This window comes from Macrotis lagotis, chromosome 1 (genome assembly GCF_037893015.1).
Source record: "Macrotis lagotis isolate mMagLag1 chromosome 1, bilby.v1.9.chrom.fasta, whole genome shotgun sequence".
NCBI lineage: Eukaryota > Metazoa > Chordata > Mammalia > Peramelemorphia > Peramelidae > Macrotis > Macrotis lagotis.
In genome coordinates this window covers 406,991,795-407,004,053 of record NC_133658.1, presented here as the reverse complement: position 1 = coordinate 407,004,053, position 12,259 = coordinate 406,991,795, and the positions used below count along the sequence as shown (strand labels likewise).

Here is a 12,259-nt window from a genome sequence, read left to right as displayed (position 1 = left end):
TCCCTGTAAATTCAAATCTGTAGATCACATAAAATGGATACTGTTTGATGAAGGAGATATCGTAAGGGGAGGAACAAAATCATGGAACTCTTTACCAGATAATTCAATTCTAGAATGGTTATAATCAAGTTAAAAATGAAAATGAAAATTTGCAGCCCTTAAAAGAAGTAATTTTTTTCATTTGCCAAAAGTTTTCTTTCTGGTAGGTTAAAACCTTGTGCTCAAAGGAATTCAGAAGTTTGATAGGAAGTAAACTTCAGTTTTCCTGTTGTTCCAATGATTATATGTTCCAGACCTTGACTGCAGCTTAGGTACAATCAAAATTGTATAGGTGCAACTCAATGAGTGCCTACTTCTTTAATCATTAATTTTATAAAGCTTTTTTACCTTTTTTATGTCTTCCCATTTCTTTTGTTTTTGATAAATGCCTTGTTTTTGCAGTTGCACTTATCTGTCAGCAGGAAGCCATTATCCTGAAACAATATTCTGTTCCATTGGAATTATCTCTTAAGTAGGTCTGAAGGTCTTTTAAAAATGGATATAATTTATTCTGAGGCTGGCAAATTTTACCGAAATTCTCTCTCTTTTCCTTTCCCAAGTTTATTGTAATATTTAACAGAACCAATATACTTACATCTAAAAATGATGAGATAACCCCCTTTGGGTACTAACTGATCTAGCAATAATTATAAACCACAGATTGTTGGACTGGGGAATTGAAGGTCACTGACAGTGTGTGTTTGGGGGAAATGAACTCAATAGAATGGTTATCAAGGAAAAACTCTTACTTGAAAATCTTTGAAAAAATTCCCTGTTCACTTAGCTGGTTCTGTTAGGGGACACATGTTAAAAGAAAATCATTAAGATATTAATAACTCTTGTCTTTGTGATTAAAATACATGAGGTAACGAAAACTTACAATTTTTGTGGATTGTTCTCAGAAGATTAATTTGAGATCTAATGGGGCAGAGACTTCCCTTAAGTGCCCTTAAGACTGCTTGCTTCTTTTTTGCTCCCAGAAAAGGAGAGTTGGCCGCAGAATAGTATATAATACTCTGCACTTCACTACACCATTTCTTTAATTCAAAGATTGTAAGGTGTTTCTATAAAGGTAAATGATCAAACCTTATCAGTTCTTTCTATAGAGATGATTCATCTGAGAAGCAGAGAAAATTACTTAAATGACTTCTCCAAGGACACCTAAGAAGACCTTGGGTTGATGATGAGAGAATAGTAGAAACGAAAATAAAAAGTGTAAAAATATCTTGAAATACTAGTCCAGGTCAGAGCTCTTTACTGTGTTTTAACAAATGTCACTAGGTGCATGTGGCAATGAGGTCAATGGAAAGATGTCATGGCTTGAAATGACAAAGCTTGAATTTGAGTCCTCATGTCAATCCCTCTCCATAAAAAACACAAACTTATTTATATCTTAATCTTTCTATGTCTGTCTGTCTGTCTGTTGATCTATCTATCTTATTTATCATATCTAGCTAATCACCTAAAATTTTGTCTCCCTTCATTTTGTATTGTATATTTTACCTTAAGTGACCCAAGGTATCAAATTATTTTTAAAAACATTTTGCCCTATAAGCAATTTATCAGTTCACACACCTTGCAAGTTGTCTTCTCATTGCCCCCAATGTAGCATTCTCTTTCATATGTCCATCTTCTTTTTGAGCTTTTTATACTACTTGATTAAGCCTATTAACCAGAAAACATTTTTCCCTCCCTTTCTTTCCTCTATCTGATTAAGACCACCAAGTTCTATGAAAACGAAACTACAAGATGTTGTTCTTTAAAAAAAAATAAAGGAAAGACTTAGAACTGGACATTTAATTCATTTAGTTATTTAGTCCATTGAGCAAACAGCATATCCTGTTGAATTTATTTCCTATGATCAAGATGTATATTTGCTTTGAAAACTTGCATTCCATACAGTAAAACTATATCCTTATAGATCTATATTATCTTTCTGTCTATTTCTCTATCCATCAGTCTATCTGATTATCTATATATCTATATATCTATGGGGTAGCCATTAATTTTCAGTCACAATGATTGTCTTGGGGAGGTGGGAAATAAAAGCAGAGGGAAAAAAATGACTATTTCCATCCAGTTTGTTAATGCAGACTAAGTGGTAGTGGTAAATAGATACACAAACAACTTTAGCCTAAGGGAGTATGATAAAGATGTAAAATTATATAGGATTATGAGATTATGAGATTGAAATAAGAGACAGGGATATGCAGTGGAAGGAAACATAGGAGGCTTCGAAGAGGTGACATTTCATAAGAAGTTGTATCAGATTGAGAATCACTAGATTGGAATATCCAGAACATTTCAGAATCTATCCAAGGTGGCTTAGATCAAAGACAACTTAACCCAATTTCACAACACCCTTGGGAAGTCAAATTAATTTAAAATCCCTAAGAGCAAAAACAATTTTAGACCAGTTAGAAAGTTTGTAACCTTTTTATTTTAAAGCTATGTATTTTACCTTTAGGAGGGTCAGCTACATGTCTCAGTGGATAGAATACCTGACTTGGAGTAAGTAAGACTCAACTTCCTGAGCTCAAATTTGACTTAAGTTTCTTTATTGCCTCAGTTTCTTTTTCTAAAAAATGAGCTGGAGAAGGAAACTCAGTATCTTTGTCAAGAAAACCCTAAATTGGGTCACTAAGAGTGACAATATTGTCTTCAGGAGAGAGAAGAGACGAATAAACTGATGAAATAAATACTCAGAAACTGACCTGTCCAGAGAGAAGAGCATGAACCTCTGTGCATTATTTTCCAAGCTGTAGGCAATGTATTGCAGAGGAAAGACTACCAGATAAGATAAATTGGGTTTGGATCTCAGTTCTATCATCTTAACTGTGCAACTTTGACAAACCCACTTCATCTCTCTGGCCTCAGTTTTCTCATCTGTAAAATAGGGATTGGACTAGATGAAGGGATAAAATTCTATCCTACTCTAAATCAGTGATTTTATAGTAGTTTTTATGAATATATCTATATAGCTGTATCTTGTTTGATACAAATTAAATACATGGACATTTAATTAAATAAAATGCTAAAAGTTCCCATTTCTGTGAATTAGAACACATTTTCCTCATTTCACTAGCATAGGGATAGTCAATATAAGTTAGTATTTCCATTTCATACACAAGTAAACTGAAGCTCTAAGAAATAAAGAGACTTACCTGAACTCACCAAGCTCCTGAGAGTCAGAATTGGAAAGTGCACTCTGAATTCCAGGTTCCAGAATCCTTCCACAACAGCACATCCACAGTTAGAGATTAATGAATAATTTTTATAAAAGAATTAACAATATGATTCCTAGAAATGACAGACTTTATCAGAACATTTAGAAATATTTAATATATATATATATATATTCAAATACAAATATGTTTAGAGACAAATATATATATATATGCATACACATATCTATTCCTCTACCTGTCTATAACACTTTAGCTATCAGTCTTAACTATCTGTCTATATTCATTAATCTGGCTATAAACTTCTACCAATCTTTCAATCTATCTTCATCTCTTTATCTCTGTTTATATTCATTTATTTATTTATTTCGGTCTATATTCATTCATCTGTCTGTCTTTGTCTCATATTTTCAAGAGTGTAGCCAAAGCATGAAGACTCAAAACTTGAGAGTTCTTCTGTCAATATGTCAGCACAATGAGATCCATGCTTTGATGAGTTCAATAGATCATTTAGAAAGCAAAATTTTCATTTCTTGCTTTTCTCATTTTTGACTGCCCTTCCCAGCATTTAGTGAATTTAATTCTCCTTTTGAAAAAAAGCCAATTGGGTTGTTTAGACTTTGTCAAAAGAGAGGAAACAATGTTGGCTTTATTGGCATTTCAAGCCCACAGGTGTAGGGAGATAATTATCTGCTTATGGAGCTTGTACAGGTGTCTGGGAACATCTATTTACATTTGTTTTATCAAGTCAGAACATCAGCATGTTGTCATATTATTAGATTAATCATTCACAGACAGCATAGATTAAGAAATACACATACACAACAGCAATACACAGTCATTAAAATAAACACACACACACACACACACACACACACACAAACACACCTGTTCTTTTAGGGGACTATTTCACTGATCCTACCTACTCATAGCATTGCTTTTTGCAGAAGGACACAGGTTATGTCAATTATAGAAGAATCATTATATAAGGGGTGGCTAGGTAGCGCAGTGGATAGAGCCCCGGCCCTGGAGTCAGGAGCACCTGCATTCAAATCTGGCCTCAGACACTTAATAATTACCTAGCTGTGTGACCTTGGACAAGCTACTTAACCTAAAAATTTTTTTAAAAAGAATCATTATATAAATACAAAGGGACCTAGGTTTAGTATGACTAGAGGTTTGTGAACATGAATATCAGGACTGGAGTCAGAAACAGTGGACTTCAAATCCACTCTCAGAAACTAACTGTATAACCCTAACCAAATTACTTAACCTCTATCTGCCTCTGTTTCTTCAACAAAAAAAATTGGAGATAATAATAATCATCATTCCTAGGATTATTGTAAAACTTATATGAGATAACATTTGTAAATTGCTTAGCAGAGTGTATGGTATGTATAGATGCTTATTAGATGTTTATTTCCTTCCCCTCCCCAGTCATCTTCCTTATTTTATAGATAAGGAAATAGTGTAAATGACCCAGCAATCATGCAGAGGGAAAGCTTGCTAAGATGGACTTAGAGGAGATGATCTTTCCATCTCCCTAAGTCTGAATCTATGATGCCATGTCAGAACTGGCATTTGAATCTGTTTTCTAATCCAGTGTCCAGTGTTTTTTCTACTGCATTGTGCTTGTCTTCTCAGGGAAGCCAAAGAAATATTGGATAGAAATATAATTTATTGCTGGGCTGATTTTTTTTTTCAACACTAAAAGAGGTTGCTAAGGGAAATATCATAAATCTTGTTTTCTGGAGTTCATTATTTTATTTTTTTAAGGAAAGATTCTGTATGAAATGTTTCCTTTGGTAGTCTCACTTGAAGTAAAAAGTTTGATGAAATAACATTTTAAGGTCTCTTCCTGTATTTGAATCCTATGCAGGAAAGAAAATGATTATCAATAATAAAAATATTTACCAAAGACCTTGGTACTTCATGTCTGGTAAATAAACTTTTCTTGGTCTATTTCAATTAATGAATAAGTTTTCTTAAAGATAGGCCTTCTTGTTCTATATGCATATAGTTCTTGAGTCTGTTGCTGATGGGACAGAAAAGATTACCTCATTATCTCATCTTTGAAATCCATTGAGCATCACCAGGAAGACTACTGATAAACTGCAGTGATTAGTAACTTGGGAAACAAAATCAATGCGTTGAAATTCTTATGTGGAAATCTATACCCTATTAGGATATGGGGGCCTATAATATCTGTGATGAAAAAACAATAAAAGGAAAGATCTATGTGCTAGATTTAAATCACATTTTCCACTTTGGTTTTGCTGAGCTTGACTTCTACTCCACAGAACACCATGTCTCTCATAGGATAAACTAATCACCTGAAATCTCATCACTATGCAGGTTGACTCATCTTTTGCTACTCAATAAATAGCTCAGCTCTCTCAGTTATCTTTTCCCTCTGCTTGGAGGGCATTCATAAACTCCTACAGTTTTCCCTTATAGAACTTTTCATCTTCCATCAGTGACTCAGTTTAGGTCTGAATCCATGGAACATCATTCCACTGTTCTGACTATCCCTTGGTTCCCTCTTCTGATTTTCTTTTGTGTATTGTCTTCCCCTATTAGATTGTATGCTCCTTGAGAATTCCTTCTTCATCAAATTGGAATTCTTGATTCTTAGCATAGTGCTTGGCTCATAGCAGATGTACAATATAGATTTGTTGAATTGAATTGAAATGAAAATATGTTGTGCAAAATATCTATTAAACATGGCATGTATTCAGTGAACTTCAAAAAATTTTCACACATCAGGGGGACAGCTATAAGAAACTTATCTGGATATTACCAACAATTATACAAGTATAAGAAAAACATAGAGTGACTTAAGAGAAAACAAGAAGAGAGAGGTTAAACTTTAGTGATTTTTCCATTTAGAAATTAAAAAAAATTATACTCTGTTTCTTAAAATGGTTGTGCAGTTCTTAGTGAAACATTCCCTGAGTGAATTATTTATAAAACTGCAGCCAACTGCAAACTCTGGTGAACAAACCTTTTAGATTTCATCATTGATTGGAAGACTGGCTTCCCTCCTGCATCCCCGAATTTTCCTTCTCTCTAGGTAGATGTGTATGGCTGCCTTGGTCTATGGGATGTCTGCTCCCCCTTCAAGAGGCACAGATATTGAAAGGAAAGAGAACATTAAAGAATATGTCATGCCATTACTTCCTTCTGATTTCTTTTTATCATCTGGGCTTCTGGACCTTATATGGGTCAGCATGAGAGATCTTGGAAAAGAAGAAGAGGAGGCAAAGGAGCATAATGAATAGTAATAGGGCAAGAAAAATAGGACTGAAGTCAGGAGATCTACATTTGATTCCAGGTGCTACACTAGCTATGTGCAATTCATTTCCCTTTGGACTGTAATTTTCTCTCCTGATGAGGATGAATCATGTGACCTCTAAAGGCTCTAAAAGCTCTAATTCCTATGATCAAAGAACAAAGAGGAAAAGCCCAGTATTTCCAAGAGGATCTGAAGGAGTTGATATTCCCTAAAATGATTCATTTATTTCTAAGGGGAATCTCTGGATTAGCCCAAAAGTTAGCATAATAGTGCTTCAATAATTCTAATTTCTGCTATGTCACATATTTCACAGATAAACCAGAGTTTATTTGATGAATCTGAAAGATTTCCTTTTTTCATACTAGGTTCATAGTATCTTAGATTTGGAGTTAGAAAGAACCTCAAAGACCATTTAGTTCAACCCCCTGATTTTATAGATGAGGAAACTGAGGGTCACTGTAATAAGTGACTTGCCAAGGTCAGAAAGGTAGTGTCAGAAGTCAAGTTTTCATTTAGGTCCTCGGACTTCAGAGCCTATCTACTTTATACAGTTCTATATTTTGAAATTTGGGAACCATTTTAGATGTATTTTTGCTCCATATTTACCCCTTCCAATTAGAAAATCATGGCAGAGTTAGTCTGTAGATGAAGCACCTAAGTTCCTTGCCCTTTTGCCTTAACTTTGAAAAGTTAATTTTGTTCAGTTTCTTGATATAGGGTAGACTTACTAATACCTGTTCATTGTCTTGTAGGATATTTGCTTGATTAAAAGGGGATGAGATAGGGGTGGCTAGGTGGTGCAGTGGATAAAGCACCGGCCCTGGAGTCAGGAGAATCTGGGTTCAAATCTGATCTCAGACATTTAATGATTACCTAGCTGTGTGGCCTTGGGCAAGCCACTTAACCCCATTTGCCTTGCAAAAGACCAAAAAAAAGGGGGGGGGGAGAGACAACATGGGCAGCTCATTAAAATTCAGCATCATTAGGAAAAGTCTTCCAAAACCTGGGCCCTTAAACTCATCCTCTCCCCCTAAAATTCCCAATTTCTCCTCTTTTCTCTCCAATCACATAGTGACCATCCTAGTTTCAGGCCTGGAAAAAAAAACCCCTAAGAAACAAACTGATCTTCTTCCTTTCATATTCAAAGAGTTTTACTTGCTCCCTAATTCTTCTGGATTAAAATACAGATTCCTCAACCTGACATATAAGATTCTTGATAACCCTACTTAATGTGAATATGTGTGTGTATGTTAAAGCCTTATATATGAATATGCATATTTGTATACATATGAATATATATGAATGTAAATACATGTGTGTGTGTGTATATATATATATATGTATGTCACAAAGTCTATGAAGTAAAGGAACTTCCTTTGATCCCAGCTTAAAGTTTTGTTATTCTTGATTTATCTATGTTTTTTGCATGTTTTGTTGTCTAGTTTTCCACTTTGTATAAGATTATAAGTATAAAATTAAATGAATAGAATAGACTACTACAGACAGATAAATTGATAGCAATTCAAAATAATTTTAAAAATAGCCAAAAGAATGGGGATGGGGAATAACAGAACACTTAGAAACACACACATACGCACAGATAGAGAGATGGAGGGAGGGAGGGATGGGGGAGGGAGAGAGAGAGAGAGAGAGAACAAGTGCTAAAAAGGCAGAGCAATCTGTTGTCATTTTGTAAAGCAGTATTCTCAATATTTTAGTAGCCTTTGAGTACATTGTGATCTTATTTCATCGTATAGCTAATGTTCAAAATAAGGACCCTAAATATAAAAAATATCTTGCTATTCTAAAAAGTAATACTATAATATATTTTATAAATATTTCCATGAGCATTGAGGAAAATGTATCATACTTATCTTAGGTGCATATTAAATTGCAAGGTACATCATTTTGTTCCTATTGTTCTACTCATGAGTCATTGCTTAGGATAACAGGTCATGCCAGACTGAGTTTCTGTTGTATTTCTGTTTCAGTTTCTTTTCTGGGTTTGGCCCTTTTCTCACAAATTTCTCTCATGGATATCAGGCCTTGAAGAGTCAACAGGTTTGGGTCGTGAGGTGATGACACTGTAGTATTTTAAAAGGATTTTGGAATTATCTAGCTCAATTTTCTCATTTTACACCTTAAATGAAATCCAATGGAATGTGACTTGTTGATGGTTTCACAGGTAATAGTTTCCAAGTTTAATGTGACTTAACAGAAGGAGCCCTGGACATGGTCTCCGAAAACCTGGATTAGAATTTGCAACTTTACTACCCAAATGATCATATCTCTTAACCTCTTTGGACCTTCATTTTCCTCCTCTATAAAAGGATCGATGAGATGAATCTTCAATTCCCTTTCCAGGTCTAAATATATGATCTTTTGGTCTGGTTTAGTATTTTGTGCTTTATTACCCTGGGCAAGTCTCAAACTCTCTGTGCCTCTTTTCCTTCATTTATAAAAACAGTGAGCCAACCTAGATGATTTCTGTGGTTTCCCTCTAGCTTTAAATCTTATAATTTTTTTCTCCCACTATCCCAAACAAACTTTGGCCTAGGCTGAATTTTCATTTATATTATATAACCTCCTAACAGTTTTTGTTTGTTTGTTGTTTCCTTTAAGTTTTCACAGCACAGGGGGTTGAAAAATAAAGGGTCAGCCTTTTCTCCAGACAAACACTGCTTTTTCACTGCTTTCCTCATAAATTTTTGTATGTGTGCAATGGACAGAAGACTCAAACTAAAGAGGCAATATATTAAATTAGTTGCCAATCAAAAATTTTTATATTATTAATTTATGGAACAACATCAGCATTTCCATAACACAGTATAATATAAATATGATGGTACATAAAACTAAAAATCTATTATATATAAAACTTGCTATTCCTTCTAAATATTTAATAAAATTTTCATGTTTTTGTTTCCTTTTTTTTCCTCTCTCCCTAAACCCCAGATATGGCTATCATTAGATATGTCATTCAATTATTAAATAGCTAAATAATTTGTAGTATATGATTGTGATTGAATATAATTGTAATTCAGGAAATGATAAGCTCAATGTTGCTAGAAAAACCTAGATGCCATTTTTTGGTAAAGGTATAATAAATCCATGCTGATTATTATTTCAAAGCTAAATTGAATTCCAGACTGATGTTTGGCATCTTGCAAAGATTCATATTAGGAAGAGGAAAAACAAATCAAAACAATCCATTGGAAGAGGATTTTGCTTAGTGGTGAAGGCAGAGGAGGCACAGAGGCATTTGCCTATTCTTACTACAATGAACTTATTAGATGTTAGTTGAAATGCCTTTGTGAAACTATATCTGTTGATGTATTGATCAATGTATCAACTTGTTACAGAGTGTGTTTATGATATGAAGTATTCTGTATTTCAAAATATTAATCTGATTTATTGTAACAATATTACACAATAGAAAGAGCCCAGGCTTTACATTAAAGGTATTAGGTTCAAATTCTAACTCTACTGCTCATAAATCATATTACCTTCTTGGACCTTAGGTCTGTCATCTGTAAAATGAAGGAGTTGAACTAAGTGGCTAAGATCCCTTCTAATTCATATCTATGATATAGGTCAAATTCAATATATTGCCAGTGAGTTTTCTTTAAGGAAATCTGTCCTACTGTGATATCCATATACTGTTGAAAAATTAAAGAACATTTGCCAAATCCATGAATTGCTAAGAAGGTATTTCTTAAGCTGTTCACAAACTTTGGTATAATAAAAATGAAGGTCAATTTGGTAAAATAATGTGATTAAAATTAGGATTATTGTCACTGTCCATAGAAGCAAATTTGTAAAGTGAATTGAAGCTAACTGGTTCATTTCATTTATGAGGTTAATCATAAGGGGTTACATATACTGGATAATGTAAATACTTCAATACATCACTGTCAAACTGTTCCTTTCCTAATATATTTCAGCAGTGAAATAATAGTCTTTTTAGTGCCTTAAAATTTGGCATCGCTTAATAGTAAGTAAGTACAGTATAATGATTTGCAAGCCTGATATTTTTCCCATTGTGTTCTCTGGCAGTTGCTTCTTTGGTGTCCTTAATGAGATACTCCAGATATAATGGTAGATACCAAACTGTTACCAGAATTATTGCTCTGCAATGGAAAACAGATATGTATAAAAAGATATTGACTTGAACTCAAGACATATACAAGCTATCTGGAGAGAAAGGAAATAGATTTAAAGGGTGCAAGGTAAGCTGCATTAAGGAAAAAATGAATGGTATAGACTGGAAGTACCATAAGAATTCAAGATGAAAGAAATGTCAGTGAATAAGGGATGAAGCATCATAAAAGGTTAATCTTAAATTGGTCTTGGCAGAAAGGATAGCACTAAGATAAAAAAAATGAGAAGAAAGTCATTTTTGGCAGAGATGTTAAAGGTACAGAGGTAAGAATGTATATAATCTTTGGGGAACAGTCTTTGGCAGAACAGGTTAGCTAGTGGAGAGTTCAATGTAAAAAGTTAATGAGAGGCAAAGAGGTCCCATTTTGTAGATGGCATTGTCATACAAGAGTCTAGGCATTATTCTATAGGTAATGGAGAATTATTGAATGTCTTTGAAAAACAGTCAGAGCATTATATTTTCTATAAATTTATATCTTACAATATATGTAAATATGCATATTTTTATTTTTATACACCTATACATAAACTTTATATAATATACATATATATACTTGTATATTATATATATATATACATATATATATATATGTATATATATATACACACACACACACACACACACACACACACACACACACACACACACACCTGCATTTGTTATTTTCCTAAAGGCGTCTGGAAATTAAGATCTTCCAAAAGAATTTTAGAATATAGAATGACACCTGTGATGTATTTTACTGATGGCATTGACTCCATTCCTAGTCTTATTCATGGCCTTCTTGATTTGGTTTAAACAAATGAGAAATTAGAAGGCAAAATCTAAAAAACTTTCTTCTGTCCTTTCCTCCTAATTCCACATCTGTTTTGTCCTCCTCCCTAGCATCACATATGTTCCTCCCTTTTTAAGTACTCCTTTTTATAATAAAATAAGATTAAAAGTATAATTTGTATATAGATTTGAAAGTACCTATAGAAATCAACTCTATCCACATGTGCTTACATGCTTATGGAGTAGATTAAATATTATCTCCACCAAAGATCCTATTTCCAGGAAAAAGTTGATTGAGAAAATTACTACTTGCTGATTCCTTATATTTTGTCCTTCATAGTCTCTCTCTGTACCCCCAATTACTTTATTCTCCTTCCCAATTAATTTGGAGTTACTTTACATTTCTATGTAATGCTTACTTATTAGTCTCTTTTCCTCCCAGTAGAGAATTAGCATTATAAGAACAGATATTGTGGGACTTTTGTTTTAGTGCCCTGCAAATATATGCAGACTTGTTGGAATTAATGAATTTATAGTCCTGCCTGCAGACCCTTATAATGTCATCTTGTCTGTCTATTGATTATTGAGCCAAACCCTATTTGACCACTTCTGCCTCATCTTTTCCCTATCTTGATATAACGAACTCTAGATTGACCTCACCCCTTATTTTTCTAGGACCATGACTTAGAACAGTCATTTTCTGAGGCAGGTCTTTTGCTCTGGGTCCCTTAATTGTCTTTGTAGCATCCAGTCCAATAAAGAGAGAACTTACAAAATGTTCAATGCCCTGATGAAGTGACTAGAAGT

The 12,259-nt window shown here is 33.8% G+C and overlaps 1 protein-coding gene across 2 annotated transcripts in view; it reads left to right on the top strand.

Moving 5' to 3' along the window:
- KCTD16 (potassium channel tetramerization domain containing 16) overlaps positions 1-12,259 on the top strand; it is a 339,464-nt gene that overhangs the window by 57,681 nt on the left and 269,524 nt on the right. The window lies entirely within an intron of this gene.